This window comes from Tachypleus tridentatus, chromosome 13 (assembly GCF_004210375.1).
Source record: "Tachypleus tridentatus isolate NWPU-2018 chromosome 13, ASM421037v1, whole genome shotgun sequence".
NCBI classification, from domain to species: domain Eukaryota; kingdom Metazoa; phylum Arthropoda; class Merostomata; order Xiphosura; family Limulidae; genus Tachypleus; species Tachypleus tridentatus.
In genome coordinates, this window is record NC_134837.1 from 62,585,514 (window position 1) to 62,608,565 (window position 23,052).

Genomic DNA, 23,052 nt, shown 5'->3' on the forward strand with positions numbered 1-23,052 from the left:
AGGTAGCCCTGACAAATAGGGCTAGCAGTGGTTTTAGTTCCAGTTGTGCAGCATATCAAATTGGGATATGTATATCTGTAGATGGCAACAGTATTTTTGTGGTCTATTTTTCAGATATATGTTGTGTTACATCTACACATATCAAATAAGATGTTACCATACTATGGATATATCACAAGACTTGTATAAAAAGTACTCATTTTGAAGCCTAATTCTGGACTCTGTAAAAGGAAAATATTGTTTGTTTGTTGGATTTTGCTCAACGCTATATGAGGGCTATCTGCACTAGCTGCCCCTAATCTAGCAACGTAAGACTAGAGGAAAGGCAGCTAGTCATCACCACCCACTGCCAACTCTTAGGCTACTCTTTTACCAATGAATAGTGGGATTAACTGTCACATTATAATATCCCCACAGCTGAAAGGGTGAGCATGTTTGGTTAAATGAGGATTTGAACATGTGACCCTCCGATTATGAGTCAAATGCCTTGACCCACCTGGCCATGTTATTTATTGACAACTGTATATGAAATTTAGGTTACAGATGAAATAATAAAGTAATATTTAAATAAAGTTCAATACTGCTTACCACATAACTAAATGGTTTACAAAAGAGTGATACTTCACACCAGTAGTTTCTCAGTTTTATATCATAATATATGGATCTGTAGTGTCAGCTATGAGCCTTTATTAACAGTGATAGAACTGGTTGTGGTTGGATACGAAAATGAAGGCTTTTCCAATTAATAAATTATCAACTGAACCTATATAATAGTGTCAGCTATATAAATGCTTTGGATTCAATACTACTCATGAAAATAATGTTTTCTATAGAAAAGAAGTCACTTGCAGTACCAACCAAATTCATAGTAGTAAGGTATTTTAAAATTTCACCTTGACACTTTAAAATTCCTTTCTCTTCTTTTAGGCATTTCACATTTCAGAAAAATTTTTCTTTCATTGACTAACATAATGAAACTTGCTTATATGTATGATAATGTAAAAAAAAAATAAAAAATAATGCCATGTGCAATCATTCGCGAAATTTTTATCTTGTGTGCACGTAGATTTACAATTAGGGTTCGCGATTTTTCCGTTTCTCCTTTCGAATGTACAGAAAAAATTTGAACAGATGAATTTGCTGCGAGTAATGGAGCAAAACGAAAGTGAAGAGGTCACGCAGTTTTGACGTTTACGGAGAATGTAGAATGTTTTATCTTTGGATAACAAAAATGAATTCAACAGAGATTACTAATACTAGGATACAGATCGCTAACTGCCATCCCTCATCAACTGCTGGCACCCCAAGTGAGCACTAGCGCCACGGGTAATCGGCTAGTTGTAATAATTTTGTGTAAATATCAAGAGACTTAATATTTTATCACATTATTATTATTGGTTGACATCTATCAATGAAGAAGTTTTATGACATTATTTTATGTAATTTGTGATAAAAATATGTTTTCAAATGTAAGAGAGACATCTTATTTTAACTTTTGTTTTGAGCAATTTGGGTAAATAAAAGTCTATTTTAGGTTGATAATCTGTGCAGCATACTTTAAGACAGGGTAACCCAACATTATATGGTCAGTCTGTAAGTATAATTATCAGTCACTACGTTTGAACTGCAGCAGGAATACAAGGAATGCTCTAAAATAATTTTAAAAACTCTTAAACTAGATTCATGATAACGAATTGCAAAGAGGATGTTAATTCAAATTTAAAAATAATGTAATTATTAACTTATAACAGGAAAATAATAGATTAATAAAAATTGAGATTTGAAGATTTAAAGGTGAATTTTCAACAAAATTAATAATTGCCTTAGAAACTGTACTTTGGTTAGGTATAATTCCTGTGTGGTTGTCATATTTTTAAACACTTTTTTTTTTGAGTAAAAAATGAAACAAAATATGCGGGTTCTCGAACTCAAGTTCCTCTCGGTCGTTCGGCTGTTTCCGTGACGTTTTACAACTATGACGTAATAGTTGCCAAACACGCTTCGTTGCGCGCCAACCATTTTGTTCCTTTCAGTGCTGGTGTTTTACGTAAATCTATCGATGCTTTTTTCGGATTACATACTTTGTGAGACTATTTTTTGTCTTGGTATTGCTACTTTATGTTTGTTTTATGATAACATGGTTTACTGCGTTGCTTATGTTTGTAAAAACTGTTCGGCATCGGGCAAAAGCTTCTTTTCGTTTCCGTGCAAGGAGAAGGAACCAGCAAGGTGGCGACAGTGGGTGCGGATGGTCAATAGGAAGAACTGGACTCCTTCACATCATGCAAAGCTTTGTCAAGATCACTTTGAACGCTCATGTTTTGTGTCGGATCCCACTGTTTTGGATCCGTGGGTTTCAAGCCAAGCAGATTGAGACTGAGAAAACTATCGACAGTTCTCGTGTAGAGTTGAGGACTGATCTCAGCCTGCAGCGTACAGGTTCCACCTCTCTGAAGCCATCCCTTGCCATCACGAAAAGAACAAACTTAAAGGTATGTGTGCAGTATAAAGCAATAAACAATAACTAGTATAATATAATAATTTAAAAAGTACAAGTTTTTGAAGAATGTAACTACACATACATATTTCACATTCATGAGCGTGTTTTGCATTTGTGACAACTGAAAGTCAGTGAAACCTTTATTTCCTAATCTAGACATTGGACAAATCTATCCCAAATAGAGTATATTCCAAGTTTAAAAGCTGGTAGATCATTCTGTAGATGTTTTTGTATCATTTTTACATATGTAAGAGTTTGAAGAATACAATTTTTCAAATTTAACATTTCAAGATAAATTGGAATAAGACTATGTCTTGAACATGTTGAAGTAATCAAGTACATGTTATATATTTAAAAAAAACATTGTAGACTTGTAAACAATCAAATATAAACTCCATAACATATTTCCATAACTCATCATAATAAAATTAATCTTAACACAGTACTTTGACATTGTCATATTAAATGTAAATCTCATAAACCTCATAAAGCATGTATGTTGTTTTAATATATAATCTTATTTCTTCAGTATCACTCACAGTTCCACTACTCTCGCTCGTGGAACTGTCCTCATCACTAGAACTTGTCAGATCTGTGTCAAAAATAATTGTTCTAGGTTCGTTCAGAGTAGGTTCGAATTGATATGGCGCTGCTCGACAATGTTCAGAACATAAAGTCAAAACAGACCCCGACTCTGTTTCTCCGTATGCACTGGCCACGTTTATTTACATTCAACGCGCTGGCGTTGGCGGTTTGTTTGGCAACTATTATGTCACACTATTAAGATCCCTTTCCGAGCGGCAATCCGAACATTTTAGTATTTACGTTTGCCGCTAGGAAAAGGCTCTTTCTGCACCAAGTTCTGTGTTTCATTTATTAGCACATATGTTTTATAAAAAATGTGAACCTGCAAAATTAATCAGTATGAGTAGTTCTTTTGACTGCAAAATTTTCTTTTTTCTGTAAAATTCACCTTTAAACCTTAATAAGTTGTAGTATTAGTAAAATAGTGATATTTTTATTGTATTAAACATTTCAAAAATGGGTACTTGATTATTATCTTTGCGTGAAAACTCCCATCCAGTGTGATTTATGTATAGGAAAGACTTAACTGTGAAGACATAAACTGTATGTTATTTTTCAGCAAAGCTCAGAAGTTAAAGACAAGTTTTTGTTGTGACTCTTAAGTCAGAACTATCGATATAATTAGTAGTTAAAAATATATTGTACAGTTAGTAACAAGCAAGTTTAATTCCGTAATATAGAAGACTGGCTTTTCTTTCTATACATTAAGTGTACCAAAAACGTTTAGATGCAATTAAGTTTAAACGGCAGATTTTAGACTTAACAATGACTGAATGTATATACTTTAGTTATAAACATTTTATTACAGAACTGTTTGACTTTAAATAATAAATCAAAATACTTTTTTCACACAAAAAATTATTAAAACAAAAACTGTTATTTTTTAAGTTCAAGGAAGCTTATTATAGGTAGCTGTAAAATATTGTTTGATATTAAAGGTGGGTGGTTTTTACGTATAAAAGAAATTAGTTTTTGTTTTCTCCTTTCACTATAAAACAAGTATTACTAGATCAATTTTAAAGAAACAATGAAATTAATAGTTCAGATGAAGTTGTACTAAAAGCTTATTGTAGGATGAAAATTAGCACCATATATTTCAAAGAATCTCTTCAGTACTGTAAAGTATAGGTCTGTTCCTAATAATAGGTTTGCGTTCTTATAAAGCTAAAAACTGCTAATCTAGTTTGTGTGGACTACCCAATGCTTATGTATCTGCACGTGCTTTCACTCTATAGTTTTGCTACTCTGAATCAGCCGTCTTTAATCCGGATGACAAAAACTAAAAATTGACTATTTTTACTTTTGGATGAAACTTTAGTAAAGAGTTTTAACCGATACATTATGCAAACATTTTGGTGAAATTTGATCGGTTTTGTTGAATAACTTTTACACATGTGACTTAGTACATAATTGAAAATTAAATGTAGGTTCTAAAAATCTATTAGGTTACCAGATTTGAAAAAAAAAACATTAAAGTTAATAATATTTTTTTACATATCAAAGTGTACATACTTTCAGTTTTTCATATCAAAGTGTACATACTATCAGTGCGAAGAAAAAATGTAAGCAAAATTTGAAATTTTATATCTCGTGTAATTCTTAATGGATTGCCTTGAAATTTGGTTTCTGAAATAAGGGTTCAATAGAGCATACTCACGGAAAATATGTTTTAGTCTAGATTACCATGGTTCGAAATACAGAATGTGGAAAATCGCTAACCTATAATTCTTGTTAGTAACTCACAGTGTGTCCAGCAGGTTGTTTAGGCCGCACGACACACTACCGTGAGTCTCTGATCTTAGCTATGCAGATCGCACCATCTTTCAAAGGCAACAACTAAGATAAACATCTACCTTACATCGGGTTTATATATACGAGAAATCTCTCATTTACGACAGAGGCACTTGAGTGAAACAAACTCATGAAACACATAATTCGAGTATATTTCAGCAACATTTTGCTAGAACTTTTTGCGACGAGGTTTGGGTGATAAGATTAAGTTTGGTTTGGGTTGTTTTGACTACTTTATCAACTGTATTTGAAAGGAACGTGTAGTGCTGGATTACAGAAAACTGTAAACGATTGTTTCTTTGTTTGTTTTTGAATTTCGCGCAAAGCTACACGAGAGCTATCTGCGCTAGCCGTCCCTAATTAAGCACTGTAAGACTAGAAGGAAGGCAGCTAGTCATCACCAACTATTGGGCTACTCTTTTTACCAACGAATAGTTGGATTGTCGCAACGTTATAATGCCCCAATGGCTGAAAGGGCGAGCATCTTTGGTGTGATGGAGATTCGAAGACTCTCGGATTACGAGTCGAGTGCCTTAACCACCTAGCCATACCGGGCCAAGATTATGTTAGTGAGGCCTTAGACTCCTACTGCCTAGAGTTGTTTATAAAATTAGATAACTGGCCTAAAACGTATAAAAACCACTTGTCAGTTTTTGGTATATAACACATATTTATCGGTCATTTTTAAGCTGCGACACTCTTATTAATGTTTTGAGTGTTCACTTAAAAACTACTTTTATTTACTTTTAATGTTTTTTTCTTTCATGATGAAGATTGCTGAAATGTGGACGAATTGTCCCCGTTTAATTTTATTACAAAACAGCAGCTTAATTTAGCAGTATAAAACTAGAGGGAAGGCAGATCGTCATCACCAATACTTAGGACGAGCATATTTGGTGAGACGGAGATTCGAGCCTCAGATCCACAAGATTGCGAGTCGAGCGCCTTAACAACCTGGCCATTTCGGACATGAGATATATATATATTTTGCTGTGAAATTATGTATTCAGTTTATGTTGATAGATAGATATATTAATTTTGGGTAGAATAAATTTAAGTAAAAAGTTTTGCTCATGAGAACTTATTTCGTGATACCGAGAGAACGATTTGCATATAAATACTCACAGATGGCAGCACTATACAAGACATTGCTTGTGGATGTGGAATTGTCCCATGTTGCTTACCACGGTAATGACGCATGGATTGAAAACAGTTTGTCTAACGCTAATAATAAATGTGATAATTTGTAATACTGATATATATGTGCGTGTGAATTATTGCATACGTATATAGGTACGTAAGGTCGTTAAAAGGACGTAAGTTTCACGTGACATGTTATTGAATATAAATTACTCTATCTGAATGTCAAGGTGTTGAGATATTAATAAATCAGGGGCGAGTTATGATTTGCCCTGATGGGGAAGGAAAAGCATAACAAGTGGATTATAAAATTTTGAGAAAATGCACAGGACAGCCAATGACGATAAAATTAATTACTTGTAGTAATTAAACATAGTTTTATTCCATCCTCCTTTACTTTTCATTGAAAAAATTATTACACCTTCTTAGAAACTGTCAGTCTTTATTTCTAGATCATTCTGCATTATATTTGGCAGGCCAGAAAAAAACAAAAAAACACTCAATTCCTCTAAATGAAGGATTTCAATAATGGGTCATATTTCTTGCACAAATTTACCAATTCCACAAAACTGCCTCGGTTTACAGATTGTAGTGATTCATCGTGACTTCTAAATACTAATTGTTGTCGTTCACCCAAATATCATACTACGTCAATTAATCTTTTTAAAATGTCTCTACTCCTTTTCACCTTTTCATTATGCATTTACATTTATTTTATGTTGGCTGTTTAGTTCGAATTCAATCCATGATTTTCCAAATCTAGCTAGGCCTACAGTTAAAGATATATGACCGGAGAAATTTTAATGCCTTTCACTTGTCTTATGTATATTATTTAAATCATCAATCCCGCTCGAGTTCCATGTCCCAAATTCAATGTTAAATAATAAACACGGCCAGAAGAAAAGCTTCTGCAAGTTAAAACAATCAGTTTACCAAGATGTCCTGGAATATTGGTTTGCATTGAATTTTCGAACGCACTGCTTTGTTCTTCCAGTCAGGTTTAGAACTGGCGTCGGCCTACCCTTTCAAATTATGCTTTCTTTATCACCAAAACTTTTTGTACCAAAGTTGTTCAGTAATAAGCTTTCAATTATACAATTACAATTTGGAATTTTCTGTTTTGAATCCATATTCAAAAAATTTTATGCATAAAAAATAACTATCATTTAATACAATACCCAAAGGACCTGCATGTCACGTGACATCAGAAAGGTAACAAACCGTCATGAAAGAACAAAGGGTCATTCCATGTCAAATCATCCAGATTTTGGAAAATTTTTCAGTTGATCCCCTCAGAATGCCTTGAAAAAATTAACGTGCTCATCTACACATATAATGACAAATTGCCAAAGATTAGATCAATATCTTTAATAGTTTCTGATTTACAGCCCTGTAAAATTTAATTAATTTCTTTTTATTTTTGGCAAATTCATTTTCGGGCAACTTTGGCTGCTTAAAGCTGCAAGAATAATGGTGGTAGAAGGCTGAAATTTGCTACACTGACTGAATTAATCTCACAAAATTCAAAAATGGTCTCAAACCAAGTTTATCTCTCTTAGGATTTGCACAATGAGGCTGTAAAAATCACCTGAAAACTCAAAATCGTAAAAAAACATTGGGTTATGTAATAAGCCATAGCTCTAAGACTTAATATGATACAAAGCTGAATTTTGTTTTCTAATTTTTTATAAGATATCAGTTGATAATTCAGCAATTGTTGTAATTATAAGTCTATTAGGTCTCCTGTAAAATTAGTTAGTGGCATGCAACTTTTTATGAGTTAGCTAAAAATAGCCCTACTTCAGGCCACAGTTTGACCATGTCACCAGTTATACAGTATTTTCAGATTTTTACCATATATTCTTACATCTCTGAATATGATCTACAAAAAAAATCAGGGTGGTGTTCAACCTACTTTTTGAGTTATAATTTTTAAAGTATCCTCTGACCATACATTGTTTACTTGAAACAAAAACTTCAATTGAGGTGTGTTACTGTGTGCAAATATATCCATACAATTTTGAAATAATTTATGAATACCACTGAAATATTCTAATCAGCCTTTACCATATATTCTTACATCTCTGAACATGATCTTCAAACAAAATCAAGTTTGTGTAAAATAATACATTATCAAATTTTAAGTGTCTCTGATATGTATCATTGGGCAAAGGACCACATTCAGGGCATTCAGTTCTTTCTTGTCAATCAGGAATCAGTCCTGCAGAATTGTGTAAAGTTTGATATACTTGAGTACTATGAAAAATGCAAAACTGTGACAGGTATTAGGTCACATCATAGCTTTATTCTACCAACAAATTGTATATGAGAAGGTGATGATGTGTAGACAGTTGTAACTGTTGGTAGTAGCAGTGAAAGTGATGCTGCAGCAGTTCAAATAGGGTCTAATGATAGCAATGACAATTATCAGCCAGGGAAATGTTTGGCATGCATAAACGATCATGAATGGTGTGTGGGAAACATAAAAGATAGATCAGATGAACATTCCGATGTGTTGGTGTCATTTATGAAGAAATCAAGAAACGAACTGTTCTCATGGCCTGCAAGGTCACGTAAAGATGAAAGCTGGATTCCTTTCCAACATATTCTTTGTCTGATAAGTGCACCTACCGTGCAAGGCAGTAATGCTCACCACTATGTTCTAAGTCAAAGTGATCTCAACATAATCAAACTCGAATTTCAGAAATTTATTCAAGCTGTCTGAACAAAGTAATGTTTATTTGATGTTTTTAAGGCTAATTTATTGCCAAAGCAGTTTTTGAAACATTTCATTGTCATGATTATTGCAGTTTGGTGTGACTATAATCTTTCTCAGTTATCCCTGTAGCACTGTGCTTTTTGTGTCTGATTTACCTATGTATTTATTATATTATGAATCTTAAACTCAGCCATATCTGCATAACTGTAATGCATACACAATATATTTGCATTGCCATGTGATCTAACTTGTTATGCCAATAAACTTGTTCAGAAATGAATTAATTCTTTCTTGTTTCTTACAACTTCATTATTTAACGTTGTGAAAAGCTGGTTAGAATATTTTAGTGGGATTCATAATATTCTGACAGGTATTTTTCAAAATTGTATGGATATATTTGCACACTGTAACACACCTGAACTGATTTTTTTCAAGTAAACAACGTATGGTCAGAGGATACTTTAAAAAATTATAACTCAGAAAGTAGGTTGAACACCATCCTGATTTTTTTTGTAGATCATATTCAGAGATGTAAGAATATATGGTAAAAATCTGAAAATACTGTATAACTGGTGACATGGTCAAACTGTGGCCTGAAGTAGGGCTATTTTTAGCTAAATCATAAAAAGTTGCATGCCACTAAATATTTTTACAGGAGCTCTAACAGACTTTAAATTACAACAATTGCTGAATTATCAACTGATATGTTATAGGAAATTAGAAAAAAAATCAGCTTTGTATCGTATTAAGTCTTAGAGCTATGGCTTATTACATAAACCAATGTATTTTACGATTTGGGGTTTTCGGGTGATTTTACAGCCTCACTATGCAAATCCTAAGAGAGATAAACTTGGTTGGAGACCATTTTTGAATTCTGTGAGATTAATTCAGTCAGTGTAGCAAATTTTAGCCTTCTACCACCATTACTCTTGCAGCTTTAAGCAGCCAAAGTTGCCCAAAAATGAATTTGCCAAAAATAAAAAGAAATTAATTAAATTTTACAGGGCTGTAAATCAGAAACTATTAGAGATATTGATCCAATATTTGGCAGTTTACCATTATATGGGTAAATGAGCACATGTGAATTTTTTCAAGGCATTCTGTGGAAGTCACCTGCAGCGCCATGGGTGATTTGACATGGAATGACCCCAAAGGTTTCCAAATGTCACAATAAAATTATTTTTACTTAATACATTTGTCTTTATTGTATTTTATTTATAAAATAGTAATTACGAAACGCTAACTTATTTATAAATTATTTATTTCGCTTAAAATTTTAGTGATTTAAACAATTTAATATATGGACTATCAATTGTCAAGAAGTTCCGCTCCAGCATGGCTATGTGGTGACAATACAAGATTACAAAACTGGAAACCCATAACTTTACTCTGCCATACAAAATTCTGTCCCGTGTTCTGGCCTTGCTTTTGTCACGTGTTATTGCTTATGTCGTTTCTATAGATCAAACATGCTGTGTTCCTGGTAGGGATATCATTACCACTACACTGACGTTACGTTCTATAATGGAATATTTGGATTCAGAGGACGAGGGTGGGATTCTAGTCTCTGTTGATCAAATGCAAGCATTTGATGGAGTTGATCATTCATACATGTTTGCAGTTCTTTCTCGAATGGGCTTCGGCCCCAACTATTGCAATTGGATAAGATTATGTTATACCAACATCACTGGTCTCGTTAAATGTAAAGGATATCATCTGACAAAGGAATTTACTATTTCTAGAGGGATAAGACAGGGATGCCCTTTATCTGCATCACTGTATGTTCTCTGTGCAGAACCTTTCAGAGAAGCCTTGGTACATGATCCACAAATTCCAGGTATTTCTCTCAAATACAATAATATCTGTTCGACTTCACTTGTATACATGCATGCTGACGATACTCAGATAACAGTGTCTAACGCTGACTCTCTTATTGCCATACAGGAAACGTGTAACGATTATGAACGAGCATCTGGTAGCAAAGTAAATTGGGAAAAAAGTAAAGGTATGTGGTTGGGCTCATTAGCTGTTAGCTGATAACCAGAAATTAAAAATGGGTAAATTGACTATTGGAAATGGCCCTTTAAAAATTTTGGGTATTGAGTTCCATGAAAATGCGGCAGAAATGCATGATCTGAGCTGCGAAGTATTGTGTCAGAGAATAACACGCATATTGGTTGCTTGAAGATATCAGAGTTTGTCATTGAAAGGAAAAGTTATGGTTGTGAACTCGTTAGCTTCCAGTACTATTTGGTATTATCTGATAGTCTTGCCGATAGAAAATAGGAGTTATCTGACAATTAAACATGATATTTTACGGTTTATATGGGATGGTGGAGTACATAAAGTGCGTTATGAAATTTTGGTATCTTCGAAAGACAAAGGTGGTCTCAATTTAACAGACGTAAAGACGAAAGAGATGGTGTTTAGGTTAAAATGGTTCTTCAAACTATAACACATTTCCATCTCTGTTTATCCTCTTTGCCCATCTTTTAGGCAAGTAAGGTGATTTAAATCTTGGACGCGATGTGTGGTGTTGTGACACAACACAAGATGAATGTTCCTACATTTTACTGTGAAGTATCAGAGTCATGTAAAACGCTCGTTAGGTGTCGTCGAATCTTCCCAAATAACACAGAAACTGTTTTCCGGCAACCACTGTTTCTCAATGTTTCATTCAAGAAGAATGGAAAGACGGTTGAAAGAGAAATTCCCATAATTACAGGTACGACAAAATTTATTTTTGAGATGTGTGATTCAGATGGTGAAAATGTTATCCACTTAAATGATCTTCCTGTTAAAAAAACTGATTAAGCTAATATACCAGAACTCCATCCCCGATACCGAAGAAATTACTGCATGGAAAGATATTTTAAAAGATACCAACTGGAAAAAAATACATAAATATACTTATCACCCAGTCAAAGGCTTTGTCTTTGCTGATGTGGATTATTTATTTTATCACAATGCTTTAATGACGAACAATAAACTTGTTCATATGCAAAAACATGATACCACACTTTGTGGTAAAGACACTAAAACGGTGAGACATTTATATTGCCTGTGTCCAATGGTTCAACCCTTATGGACATTAATTTTCGACACTATTTCCTTTATCATTCAAAAATCAGTACCAATCAGAAAAGACGACAGCCTACAGTGTATGTTTTTGATTACATGAGTTAAATATTGTATTATGACTGTTAGGAAAATTTGTTTAGCTAAAAATATCCATTTAAATCTGTTGTCATTTTATAAAGGTCAGTTAAGAAAGAAAATAAGTTTTTATTATTCCAGGTATGTTATTCGTAATAATGTCAATTCTTTCTTTAAATTTTATTGTAAACTTGTTCATTCTTGTTCACAACGTTACATTATTGTGTGTCCTTTAATATGAGCAATTACAGATAGTATTCGGTGCATTCAATTGTGTATAACTGTGTATTTGATTGTTGTACTTGTTTTGTATGTATGAGGCCTCTTCAAGAGGTTTATCAATAAAAAAAGAAAAGAAAAAAAGGCACTCGACTCGTAATCCGAGGGTCGTGGGTTCGAATCCCCGTCGCACCAAACATGCTCGCCCTTTTAGCCGTGGGGATGTTATAACGTGACGGTCAATCCCACTATTCGTTAGTAAAACAGTAGTCCAATAGTTGGCGATAGGTGATGATGACTAGCTGCCTTCCCTCTAGTCTTACACTGCTAAATTAGGGACGGCTAGCGCAGATAGCCCTCGTGTAGTTTAGCGCGAAATTCAAACCAATCAATAAGTTCCGATTTTGCATGCATTTTGAAGTAAGCTGAACTGGCAGTTGCTTCCTTTATGCCATAGAAGAGGCCAATATAACATTGAAGATATGGTTTTTGTTTGTTTTTATAATTACAAGTATGGATTTAAAACTTAATTCAAAAAATTATTCATGCAAGAAGAATTTTAGAGTTTAAAAATATATTATGTAACAAAAATGTTTTAATTAGAAATAAAGCCTTTTCTAGTAGGAAGAAAGCTGAAATCAACTCAAAAAAGGAAGCATATGTGAGTTGTAGTCGGATTCTTCCCAACAGTGCTTTCTCCCGTACAAGGTGATAACTGATTATGTACGATATAGTAGAGTGCTTCTGTATGAATCAGTTGCAAGTTCATAACGTCATATTTAGCTGATTAAAAATTAGCATACATTGTGGAAGCATTGTTTCCCTTGCTTTCATGGCCTTTTGGGCCCGGCATGGCCAAGCGTGTTAAGGCGTGCGACTCGTAATCTGAGGGTCGCGAGTTCGCATCCCCGTCGCGCCAAACATGCTCGCCCTTTCAGCCGTGGGGGCATTATAATGTTACGGTTAATCCCACTATTCTTTGGTAAAAAGAGTATCCCAAGAGTTGGCGGTAGGTGGTGATGACTAGCTGTCTTCCTTCTAGTCTTACACTGCTAAATTAGGGACGGTTAGCGCAGATAGCCCTCGTTTAGGTTTGCGCGAAATTCAAATAAACAAACTTTATGAATGAATCAACAGCTTCAATCCATTAAGACCGTGGTTCTTAACCTGGGTTCAATCGAACCCCAGGGGTTCGGTTAGTCAGTCTCAGGGGTTCGGCGGAGGTCAAGACACACACACTGTGTGTGTGTGTCCGTTCGGTTCACCCCACTCGTATGATTCGTGACGTCATGCTGCACTTGGCCATCATTAGCTGCGGCTGATCACGTCACATCACTTGACCTTAATATATGTGCTGCATGGAACTTCGTGCGCTTAGCAGTCGACTTTTGACTGTAGTAATTGTGCGTCATTTGTGATTTTTTTCCCTAATCTTTCAATCTCTTGATACTAACTACGTCGAGCAAAAACAGAAAGTGGTCAGATGAATACGTGCAATATGGATTCACGTGTATAACGGAACATGATGAGAGACAGCGTCCTCAATGCATGATTTGCAATGCCAAGTTGAGCAATTCTAGTCTAGCACCAGCACCAGCAAAACTAAGAGAACACTCACTAAAACTGCAAGGAGATGGAAAATACAAGAACACAACGCTTGCTGAATTCAAGGTAAAGAGAACCAGGTTCGATGAAAAGGCTACTTTGCCTGTTCTCGGCTTTGTACCTATCGATAAACCGATCCTCACAGCATCATACGAAGTTGCGTACTTGATCACAAAGCAGGGCAAACCACACACCATTGGTGAAGCACTCGTAAAACCAGCGGCGTTGAAGATAATGAATATCATGCTTGGAAAAGCTGCTGAAAATAAGTTATTCCAAATTCCTCTTTCAAATGACACTATCAGCAGCAGAATAGATGACATGAGCGATGACATCTTGGCTCAAGTAGTTGCAGATCTGATTTCAAGCCCAGCAAAATTCAGCCTTTAACTGGAGGAGACCACCGACGTTTCCAATTTAAGCCAGTTTGTTGTATTCGTGCGCTACGTGAAGCCTCTTACAACAACTACTAAGGCACCCGACGTGACGAAACTTGTGAATGACTTCTTCAGAGACAACGATCTTTTGTGGTATATGGTTTCTGCAGTTTGTTCGGACGGAGCTCCAGTCATGCTGGGACGAAAGGTTTTGGTGCACTGGTGAAAGCCGATGCACCACACATCATTGTAACGCATTGTGTTATGCACAGACATGCGTTGGCAACAAAAACCTTGCTTTCAAAACTGGCAGAAGTATTAAAAATTGTAGTGGAATGTGTGAACTTTGTGCGAAATAGTACCCTGAAGCACCGCATCTTCAAAGAGCTGTAAAATGAAATGGGCTCTGAATTCAAGGTACTTCTGTACCGTTATAACGTTCAGGGATTATCTAGGGGAAAGGTGCTGAATCGTGTTTTTGCCATGCGTGTGGAATTAGCCCTGTTTTTGCGAGAGCACCAACATTGTCATGCAGATTGCTTCGAAAAATCTGAGTTCATTCTCATTTTGGCGTACATGGCCGATATCTTCAATGCTCTCAATCATTTCAATCAACAGATGCAGGGCGGTGAAGTCAACATCATCGAAGCGGAAGAAAACCTGAAGGCTTTTCAAAAAAACTACAGTTATGAAAACGACGAACAGAGAATGATAACTTCGCAAACTTTCCCCTGCTGGACGTCTGTGTAAGTAAGATCGAAGAACTGAAGCAAGCAATTGCCATGCACTTAGATGAGCTTGCAAAGTCTCTCGACGGATACTTCACCACCAGAGAGTCATATCCAGCATGGGTGAGACAGCCGTTCACGTTTAGTGTTGCGACAGCAGATGTCAATGATAAATATCTCGACGAAATCATTGAACTTCAGCAGAGCCAGGTTCAACAGGAACTTTTCAGAACAACAACGCTCTCAACGTTTTGGTGTCACCAAATCGTAGCGTACCTTCTTATTGCTAAGAAAGACCTTGAGATACTCATATCGTTTGTTACAACGTATCTTTGCGAGCAATCCTTTTCGAGGATGGTAGACATGAAAACGAAGAAAAGAAACAGACTTTGTTGCGAAAATGATATAAGAGTGGCACTTTCCAAGGTGAAACAGCGCATTTCTGAACTTGTCTCTGAAAGGCAACAGCAAAAGTCACATTGATTTGCAGTAAATATTCATTGAGTTATGTTTTTGTTTTTGTGTGAAATTCATGTTTTGTTGGTTTTGTTCTTTGAACACAGTAATATTGTGTGCAACTGATGCATGGTTCATTTTGTGCACTAATAAAATATCTACTTATGTTCTGAATTTGAAAAAATCATATTTTATTTTTCCAATTACGAAGGGTTCAGTGAATGCAAGTACGAAACTTCCGGGGTTTAGTTCCTCCAACAAGGTTAAGAACCACTGCATTAAGACAAATCTGTATATAACTATTCATCATAATAACTAAGTATAATTTAAAACTAATATAAATTCCAATATAGCAAGAAACCTTATGTTATTTCTCTATAACAGCATCTTCACGTGACTAGTTATTATTTCACAACACTCATTAGCGGTAACATACAGACATCATTTATACGACCAGCAAAGATTGTTGCAGTCGTTGGCTCTTTTGACTCGTATGTTTGAAATCTGAAATTACTGCGACATCTCTTTGGGCAGAGTAAATATTATTTGTTATAGTAAACAAAGGCAACTAAAACGAGTCAATTTTAACCGTTTTTGTAGAGCCTGGTGGTTAGGGTACTCGAAAATTAATCTGAATATCACGAGTTCGAATCTCTTCACCAACCATACTTCACCTTACAGGCTTTGGGACATTATAATGTGAATGCCAATCCCACTACTCATTGATAAAAGAGTAGCCCAAAGTTGACATGGATGATACATTCCTTCTGGTTTATCACTTCAAAATTCAAGGCAGCTACCACAGATAGCTTTTGAGTAGTTTTGCGCAAAATTCAAATGCAAAACAAGCGTTTTCTAGAACGTGTTTTATGCTAAAACTGCATAGAAACAGACTATATAAAATATTCAAATTTCTCTATTACTAAAGGTGATGGGAAACATATGATATCTCCCATATCACTCTATAATATTTATATAAGACCTAATATTTGTGATGAAAAGCATATAACCACAAATGTTGACATGGCCTAGTAGTTTGGGGACTCTACTTGTAATCTATATTATTTATATGAAGCCTAATATTTGTGATAGAAATCATGTTAGCCGCAAATGTTGGCATGGCCTAATGGTTTGAGCACTCGGCTTGTAATCTGTGGACTGTCTGATTACTGAACATGCTCGCCCTTTCAATTGAGGGGGAAGGCATGATAATGTTATTCTGATTCCTACAATTCATTGGAAAAGAGTAGCTCAAGAGCTGGTAGTAGGTGAAGTTTGCTTGCTACCTTTCCTTTAGTCTGTCACTTCAATATTAGGAGTGACTTACACAAATCGCCCTCGAGTAGCTTTGCACACAAAGCGACAACAAAATCAGATGTTTGTTTCTCACAATCTTCTCAACTTGTTCACTACAGATAAAAAATCAGAGGCATGTAAAAGATAACATTTCAGATCTACCTTCTGTCCGTCGTAAGTCACTGTCCAGGAAACCTTAAGTTCAATATCAGAACTCGTCAGCTTGACTGGACCATGAGAGGTGAAATATTTTCTGAAATGCTACTTACGAGGGCTGTTCAAAAAATACGCGGACTGACGTCATAACACAAAATGTACTTTATTTAGAAGTTACAGGTCTGGGACCCCTTCAAAGTACTCTCCTCCCCAACGCACACACTTATCCCAACGGTGTTTCCACTTGTTGAAACAGTCCTGGTACGCTTCTTTTGTAATGTCCTCCAGCTCCTTCGTCGCATTTGCCTTAATCTCGGGAATCGTCTCAAATCTTCTTTCTTTCAAGGGTCTTTTGAGTTTAGGGAACAAGAAAAAATCGCAAGGAGCAAGGTCAGGTGAGTAGGGGGGTGGAGAAGAACAGTGATCGAGTGTTTGGCCAAAAACTCGCGAGTTCTGAGGCACAAATTTCGCAGCAACGCGGTGCATCTTCAAGTTTTCGGTCAAAATCTCGTAACAAGATCCAACTGATATTCAACACTCTTCAGCAAGCTCCCTGACAGTCAGACGTCAATTTGCCCGCACCAGGGTGTTGATTTTGTCGACGTGGAAAGACGTCCAGGACGCTCATCATCTTCAATGGACTGTCGACCATCCTTAAAACGTTCATGTTACTTGAAACATGCCGTACGCTTCATAGCAACATCACCGTAAGCTGTGTTAAGCATAGCAAAAGTTTCAGTCGCAGATTTTCCAAGTTTAACACAAAATTTCACAGCAAGTCGTTGCTCCTTCAGGTCATTCATTCTGAAATCCGCACTTCACTTAAAACCGCGTAGCTAATACACAAATGAAGATATCTGCAATCGGGAAATGGCGTCGTAATGAGCTGATCTGTGCGAACCTAGCGACACCAAGCGGATTCCCCTGGAACCAACTGGAGCCGCGCAATTCAAACAGTCCGCGTATTTTTTGAACAGCCCTCGTAGTTCTGTACTAACTTCAGCATATAAAGTACCACGTAGCACCTCAACCACATTCATACACAAGTATGCAAACATAGATACAATAGCTGAAAGACTCTTGCATTATTCTCTAAAATATTTCAATAAGAATTGGCATAAAAATGACTTAATGTGTGATCTCGACAGATATCACGTACATGATGTAAATGGTCCTAAATACCTCTCCCCTTTTAACATATATTTAAGAAATGTAACACAAGCTGGCCACTATGCACTAGACACTTAGTCCTTGCTTTTTTTTATTTTTATAATTATTATTTTCTTTTTTAATCATTATTTTTTTTTTCTCTTGTTGAATTATTATTCAAGTATTGAATAATAATAATTATTATTACTTTCTTTGTGTGTGTGTGTTACTACAAGTAGTAGTAGCATTCTCTCAATCGAGAAAAAGGAGAAAAATACAAAAAAAAAATATATATATATGAAAATACAAAAAAAAATATATATGGAAAAAAAATTAAATGAAGAAAAAAAAAACTTCTTGTTCGTCCATGCATGGACTGAGCCTGAAATGGGCCTGAGTATGATGTTATACTTTTACTCTGGCCCAAAGCTTTAAAAAACAAACAAACCCTAAAGACAGACGCTATAATCGTTCGGGAGGGAGGAAGAGGTCAAATGTACCTGACCCTCCTGGGTATTTAACAACATCAATACCAAAATACCCACACAGTGAAACAACCCTCGTATATAAGCAACACAATACTTTAAAAGACGTGCTTTAAACGTTAAAAGCTATTGAAGCATTATAAATCGATAAGCTTATAAGTTGTGATTAGAATGCATTAGTTCATTTGGTATAATCAATTGAAACAATAAATAATAATATGCCCACTATAGAAATAACGTCCAAAGTTACGAATATTCGTGTGTACTTTGAACAGTCAGTTAAAATGGGTGTGGTAAGGTGTGCAATGAAAACTTAAATAGTTTGGATTCGAAATAGTTGCATTCCTTGAAATAATAGATTAACGCAATAAATTAGAAAGCTCTTTGTACAGATAAGCATGTCATGTTACAAATATTTATATATTTTGTAAAACGATAAATTAAGATAAGAAACGATGATTTCTCAATCTACATCTCTAGGTGTTGTACTGCAAATAGTCAGAAGTATTTCAAAACATTAATTTAAAACATGACATGATAAGGTACCTAATGAATTGTTGAAACGCTATGTATGCAAATGAAGAAATAATATTAGAGACAGTTGCGTGTCTTTCAAAATAATCAATTTAAATAATAACACATAAGGAGCTCAGTGTAGAAATGTACAAATTATAAACTATGCTATTTTTATTACACGTATTTCCTTCAAAATAAATAAATAGTGCCCACTAAATAAGTTCAACAATTAATAAGGCCCTTTGAACTTCAATACAAAGAAAGAGAAAGACATACGCACAATCTTTAATGAAACAAACACAAATCAAAGTTAAGTTAAACGATTAAACAAAACAAGTTTAAAGCATGCTTTGAGGAACTGAATAAAAAGATACTTTAAATACGTCTCCCTCCCTCATCAGTTTAGATTCACTGAAGCTGTGAACCAAGAAATTTAAGCATATGAAAAACGTTAATATTTAAAGCTACACTATAACCAGGAAACATCAAATTAAATAGTGTAAACACTTACATATCGAAGCAATAATGCTTTATATTTACCTCCCACTAATTGTTTAGCAAAAATAAACAGCAGATTTCAATATAACACAACGATTTGATACACTTCAAATCAAAAATACACCTTAAATAAATAAAACTTCATACTCAAACACATACACATTATCTTGGCGTGCACACTATCTAAGTGACAGGAGACCACTCCAAATTCTACAAAAGTTCCTTGGCGTCACCCTTCTTACCACGAGAAACGATCATTGCCGCTATGTATAAGGCATTATTTACTATAGTAATCCTTTCTTATAGACGACACTGTGCTTTCTCTGGTGACTTATTTAATTCTACAGAATGGATAGAGGTTCTAAATAAAGAGGTTGCTTATAAAATTGACTATGGCCCACTGTGTAAGAGTTATATAAGAATAAGGCGTCCAATTATTAAAATTATTGATGTAAAAACACAGAACATAAGTTATCAAGTAGATCGTTTTCAGTGTGATGATGAAAGGTGTAACAAAATTTAATAATTAAAGGTGTAACGCATTGATTAATTATAGAGCTTAACACATTGACAGATTTTTGTATGGTAGGGATTCTTTACAGTAGGTATCCGTGACTTGTTGGCGACAAATTTTATCTATAAAACGATAACAACACAGCCCATTAGTTTTAAAACAGTATATTAAAACAAGTCATACATACATACAAATATTGATTACACTGTTGATTATCACAATTATATCCAGAGGTTTAAATAACTGTTTCTTGTTCGTCAGATTCAACATAGATTAGTTCAATTGCTTTAGAATACAATTTGACAAGTCAAATTATTCTTCCTACTCTGTTATTACAATAGAGCCTATGAAAGTTTAACTTTAAAATCGCTACTATAACAGGTGGTTACCATAGTTGTATTCATAGTTTTAAATAATTGTCTCTTTTTTCGTTAAAGTCTACACAATTACTTTAGAACAAAATTGACAATACAAATTATTCTTTTCTACTCTGTTCTAGCAATACAATTTGTGACAATTTTACTTTAAAAATCAACCCTATACGCTTTTTTACGGCTAAACTCACGATCACGCAGTCTTTCTCTCTCTCTCTCTCTCCAAACTTACTAACTCGAACTGCATTTTGGAGCGTTCTTATAACACCCAACAGAGATCTAGAACTTTCCACACAAACTACGAGATATTATTATGCAATAAGAATGGAGGTCATAATAAGATACTTTTTGCTGGACAAAAAAAGCCAAAAAACAAACAGATGTATATGTAGAATTCAAGTTTGCTTCCTTGATCCAATTTTACCATTAAATCACAGAGTGAAGCCTTACTTTTAATATCAACTTACTTTAATATCAACACCGTGTTTAGTCCAACAGAAGTCTATCACCCATATGTAAAGGTGTGTACACTGTATTTTTTGTGTCCTTCAGGTAATAAGGTTTGTTTTTATTTTTACCAGTTTTTTTCTAGTCTCTTTATTTCACATACACTAACAGGAATCCGTCATTTACTGCAGAACACGGTCCTTATTTCATAAAAAAATCTGCTATTATCGAAGGCTAATTTGTCTGATAGTTACAAAGAAATCGGTTTTATCTGAAAATACCGCATTTTAAATGTGATTGTAATACCCACATTAAAGACAGTAAAGTAAAATTTGAAAGAAATTATGACAGCTGTAATAGAAATTTGGATCATACATTCTAACGTTCTTGCCACCGGAGATGATAACAGTTGGTAACTGACAAAGTGTGAAATACTGACCAATTCCGGCGTACCAAGACGACGTTTAAGGCAATATACATTTCAGTAAACATAAACCTATAAAAATGTCTCTTTGTCAGATATAATAAATAAATTTAATAAAGGTGCCGTTTTTCTTCTTGTACACTCGTAACTTTAAAGAGACAAATGTCTCTTTGTCAGATATAATAAATAAATTTAATAAAGGTGCCGTTTTTCTTCTTGTACACTCGTAACTTTTATTTATTTATTTATTTTTTTAAGTTTTGAATACAAATTACCTCTTAATTTGGTAACACAGTTTTGGTTTGTTTTGAATTTCGCGCAAAGCTACACCAGGGCTATCTGCGCTAGCTGTCCCTAATTTAGCAGTGTAAGACTAGAGGGAAGGCAGCTAGTCATCACCACCCACCACCAACTCTTGGGCTACTTTTTACCAACGAATAGTGAGATTCATAGTCACATTATAACGACCCCATAGCTAATAGAGCGAGGATGTTTGGTGTGACAGAGATTCGAAACTGCGACCCTCGGATTACGAGTCGCATGCCTGAACCACCTGACCATGCCGGGCCCCAGTACAGTTTTGACATATTTATCCAAACCCAATGAAAGTTAAAGAAAAAACTGAGTACAACCCCCACAACGAATCTTCTGTTCGACGATTTCCCTGTTAACGAGCTTTACCGATATGTCTAGGAAACTTTCTTTCAAGCCTAGTGGAGTTAATGTTATTTGATGGTAAAGAAAGCCCAAAATTAAGTCTAATTTTCCTAAACCTCGTATCATTTTAGGCCTAGTTTAAAATGATCATATGGCATCAGAGTCGAACTTAAAGTTCGAATTATTGTTTGCTTTTAAAATAAAAAAATCCAATTATAAGCTTTTTTGTTTCCTTCAAAGCAAGATATTCAGCTCAGTTTAATTTTCGTCATAAAATTGTATAGGCACTATTATTATTATTATTATTAGAGTTGTGATGAATAAATTCTGACGCCATCTTGCTATAAAAACTTTCACTGTACTTAAATAATCTTATGCTGTGAAAACAGGATTAATCTACTGTATTTATATTATTTTAATTCTTAACTAATTTTAGCGTTTAATTGCATACGCCTAGGGTCACGTTCATTACTATTTTTGTATATACAAATAAATAAAATCTCCCATCCATTTACGATTTTTTTCTTTTCTCCCCCACGTGACGTGCCAGTGGTAAGTTTACGGACTTGTAATACTAAACTTTTGCGGTTTCTTCCTCTCGCCCAGATATAGCCCAGCGTTGATTTACTCTAAAAGAAACCCAATTTTAGAAGTTCCATCCAATCTAAACCAGCTTCGCCCAAATATGATGATCGTTAACAAACTGTACCGGTAACTAACCAATTGAAATATGCTTTAACTAATTATTAACAAGGCTTACATCCAATCGATTATTAACCGATTTGTTTGTCTACTTGGCTGTACAGAACTACTGATAGGCCTTAGTAATATAGTAGGTATTATTTTAAGAAGTGATACGTTCCATGTCTTATAAAGCAATGACTCAATGAGTAATTATCGCTTAATCCCACTCATATTGATAAAAGTACATTCCACGATGTTTACGACGACACTAGGGCGTGACGTCATTACAACGTATCATGGTATCTGTAGGCTAAACATACATCCTACGCACCACAGACTAACTACCTGTACCACCATAGCAAAAGAGAAATCTGTAGGTAATGACATGAAGAATTACTCAATAGAACTTCTACGAAAGAACGTTGGAGGGACGAACGACCTCGGTACCAACTTCCGCTTAGTAAGTACGAATGTGTCATTCATTATTTAATTACAAGAGTTGAGATTTCAAAGGTTTGTTATGCAAAATAATATAATTTTATCACTTCCTATTGACTAATTGTTTTGATAGTTATT

At 34.9% G+C, this 23,052-nt stretch overlaps 1 protein-coding gene and 1 long non-coding RNA gene across 2 annotated transcripts in view; one reads left to right on the forward strand and one right to left on the reverse strand.

Moving 5' to 3' along the window:
• Nucleotides 1-23,052, reverse strand: part of LOC143239582 (uncharacterized) — a 45,702-nt gene that overhangs the window by 13,094 nt on the left and 9,556 nt on the right. The window lies entirely within an intron of this gene.
• Nucleotides 22,786-23,052, forward strand: part of LOC143239580 (sodium/calcium exchanger 2-like) — a 58,453-nt gene continuing 58,186 nt past the window's right edge. Inside the window, exon 1 of the mRNA XM_076480781.1 lies at nucleotides 22,786-22,936. The gene's annotated coding sequence lies outside the window, so the exon portion shown is untranslated. The remainder of the gene's footprint in view (nucleotides 22,937-23,052) is intronic.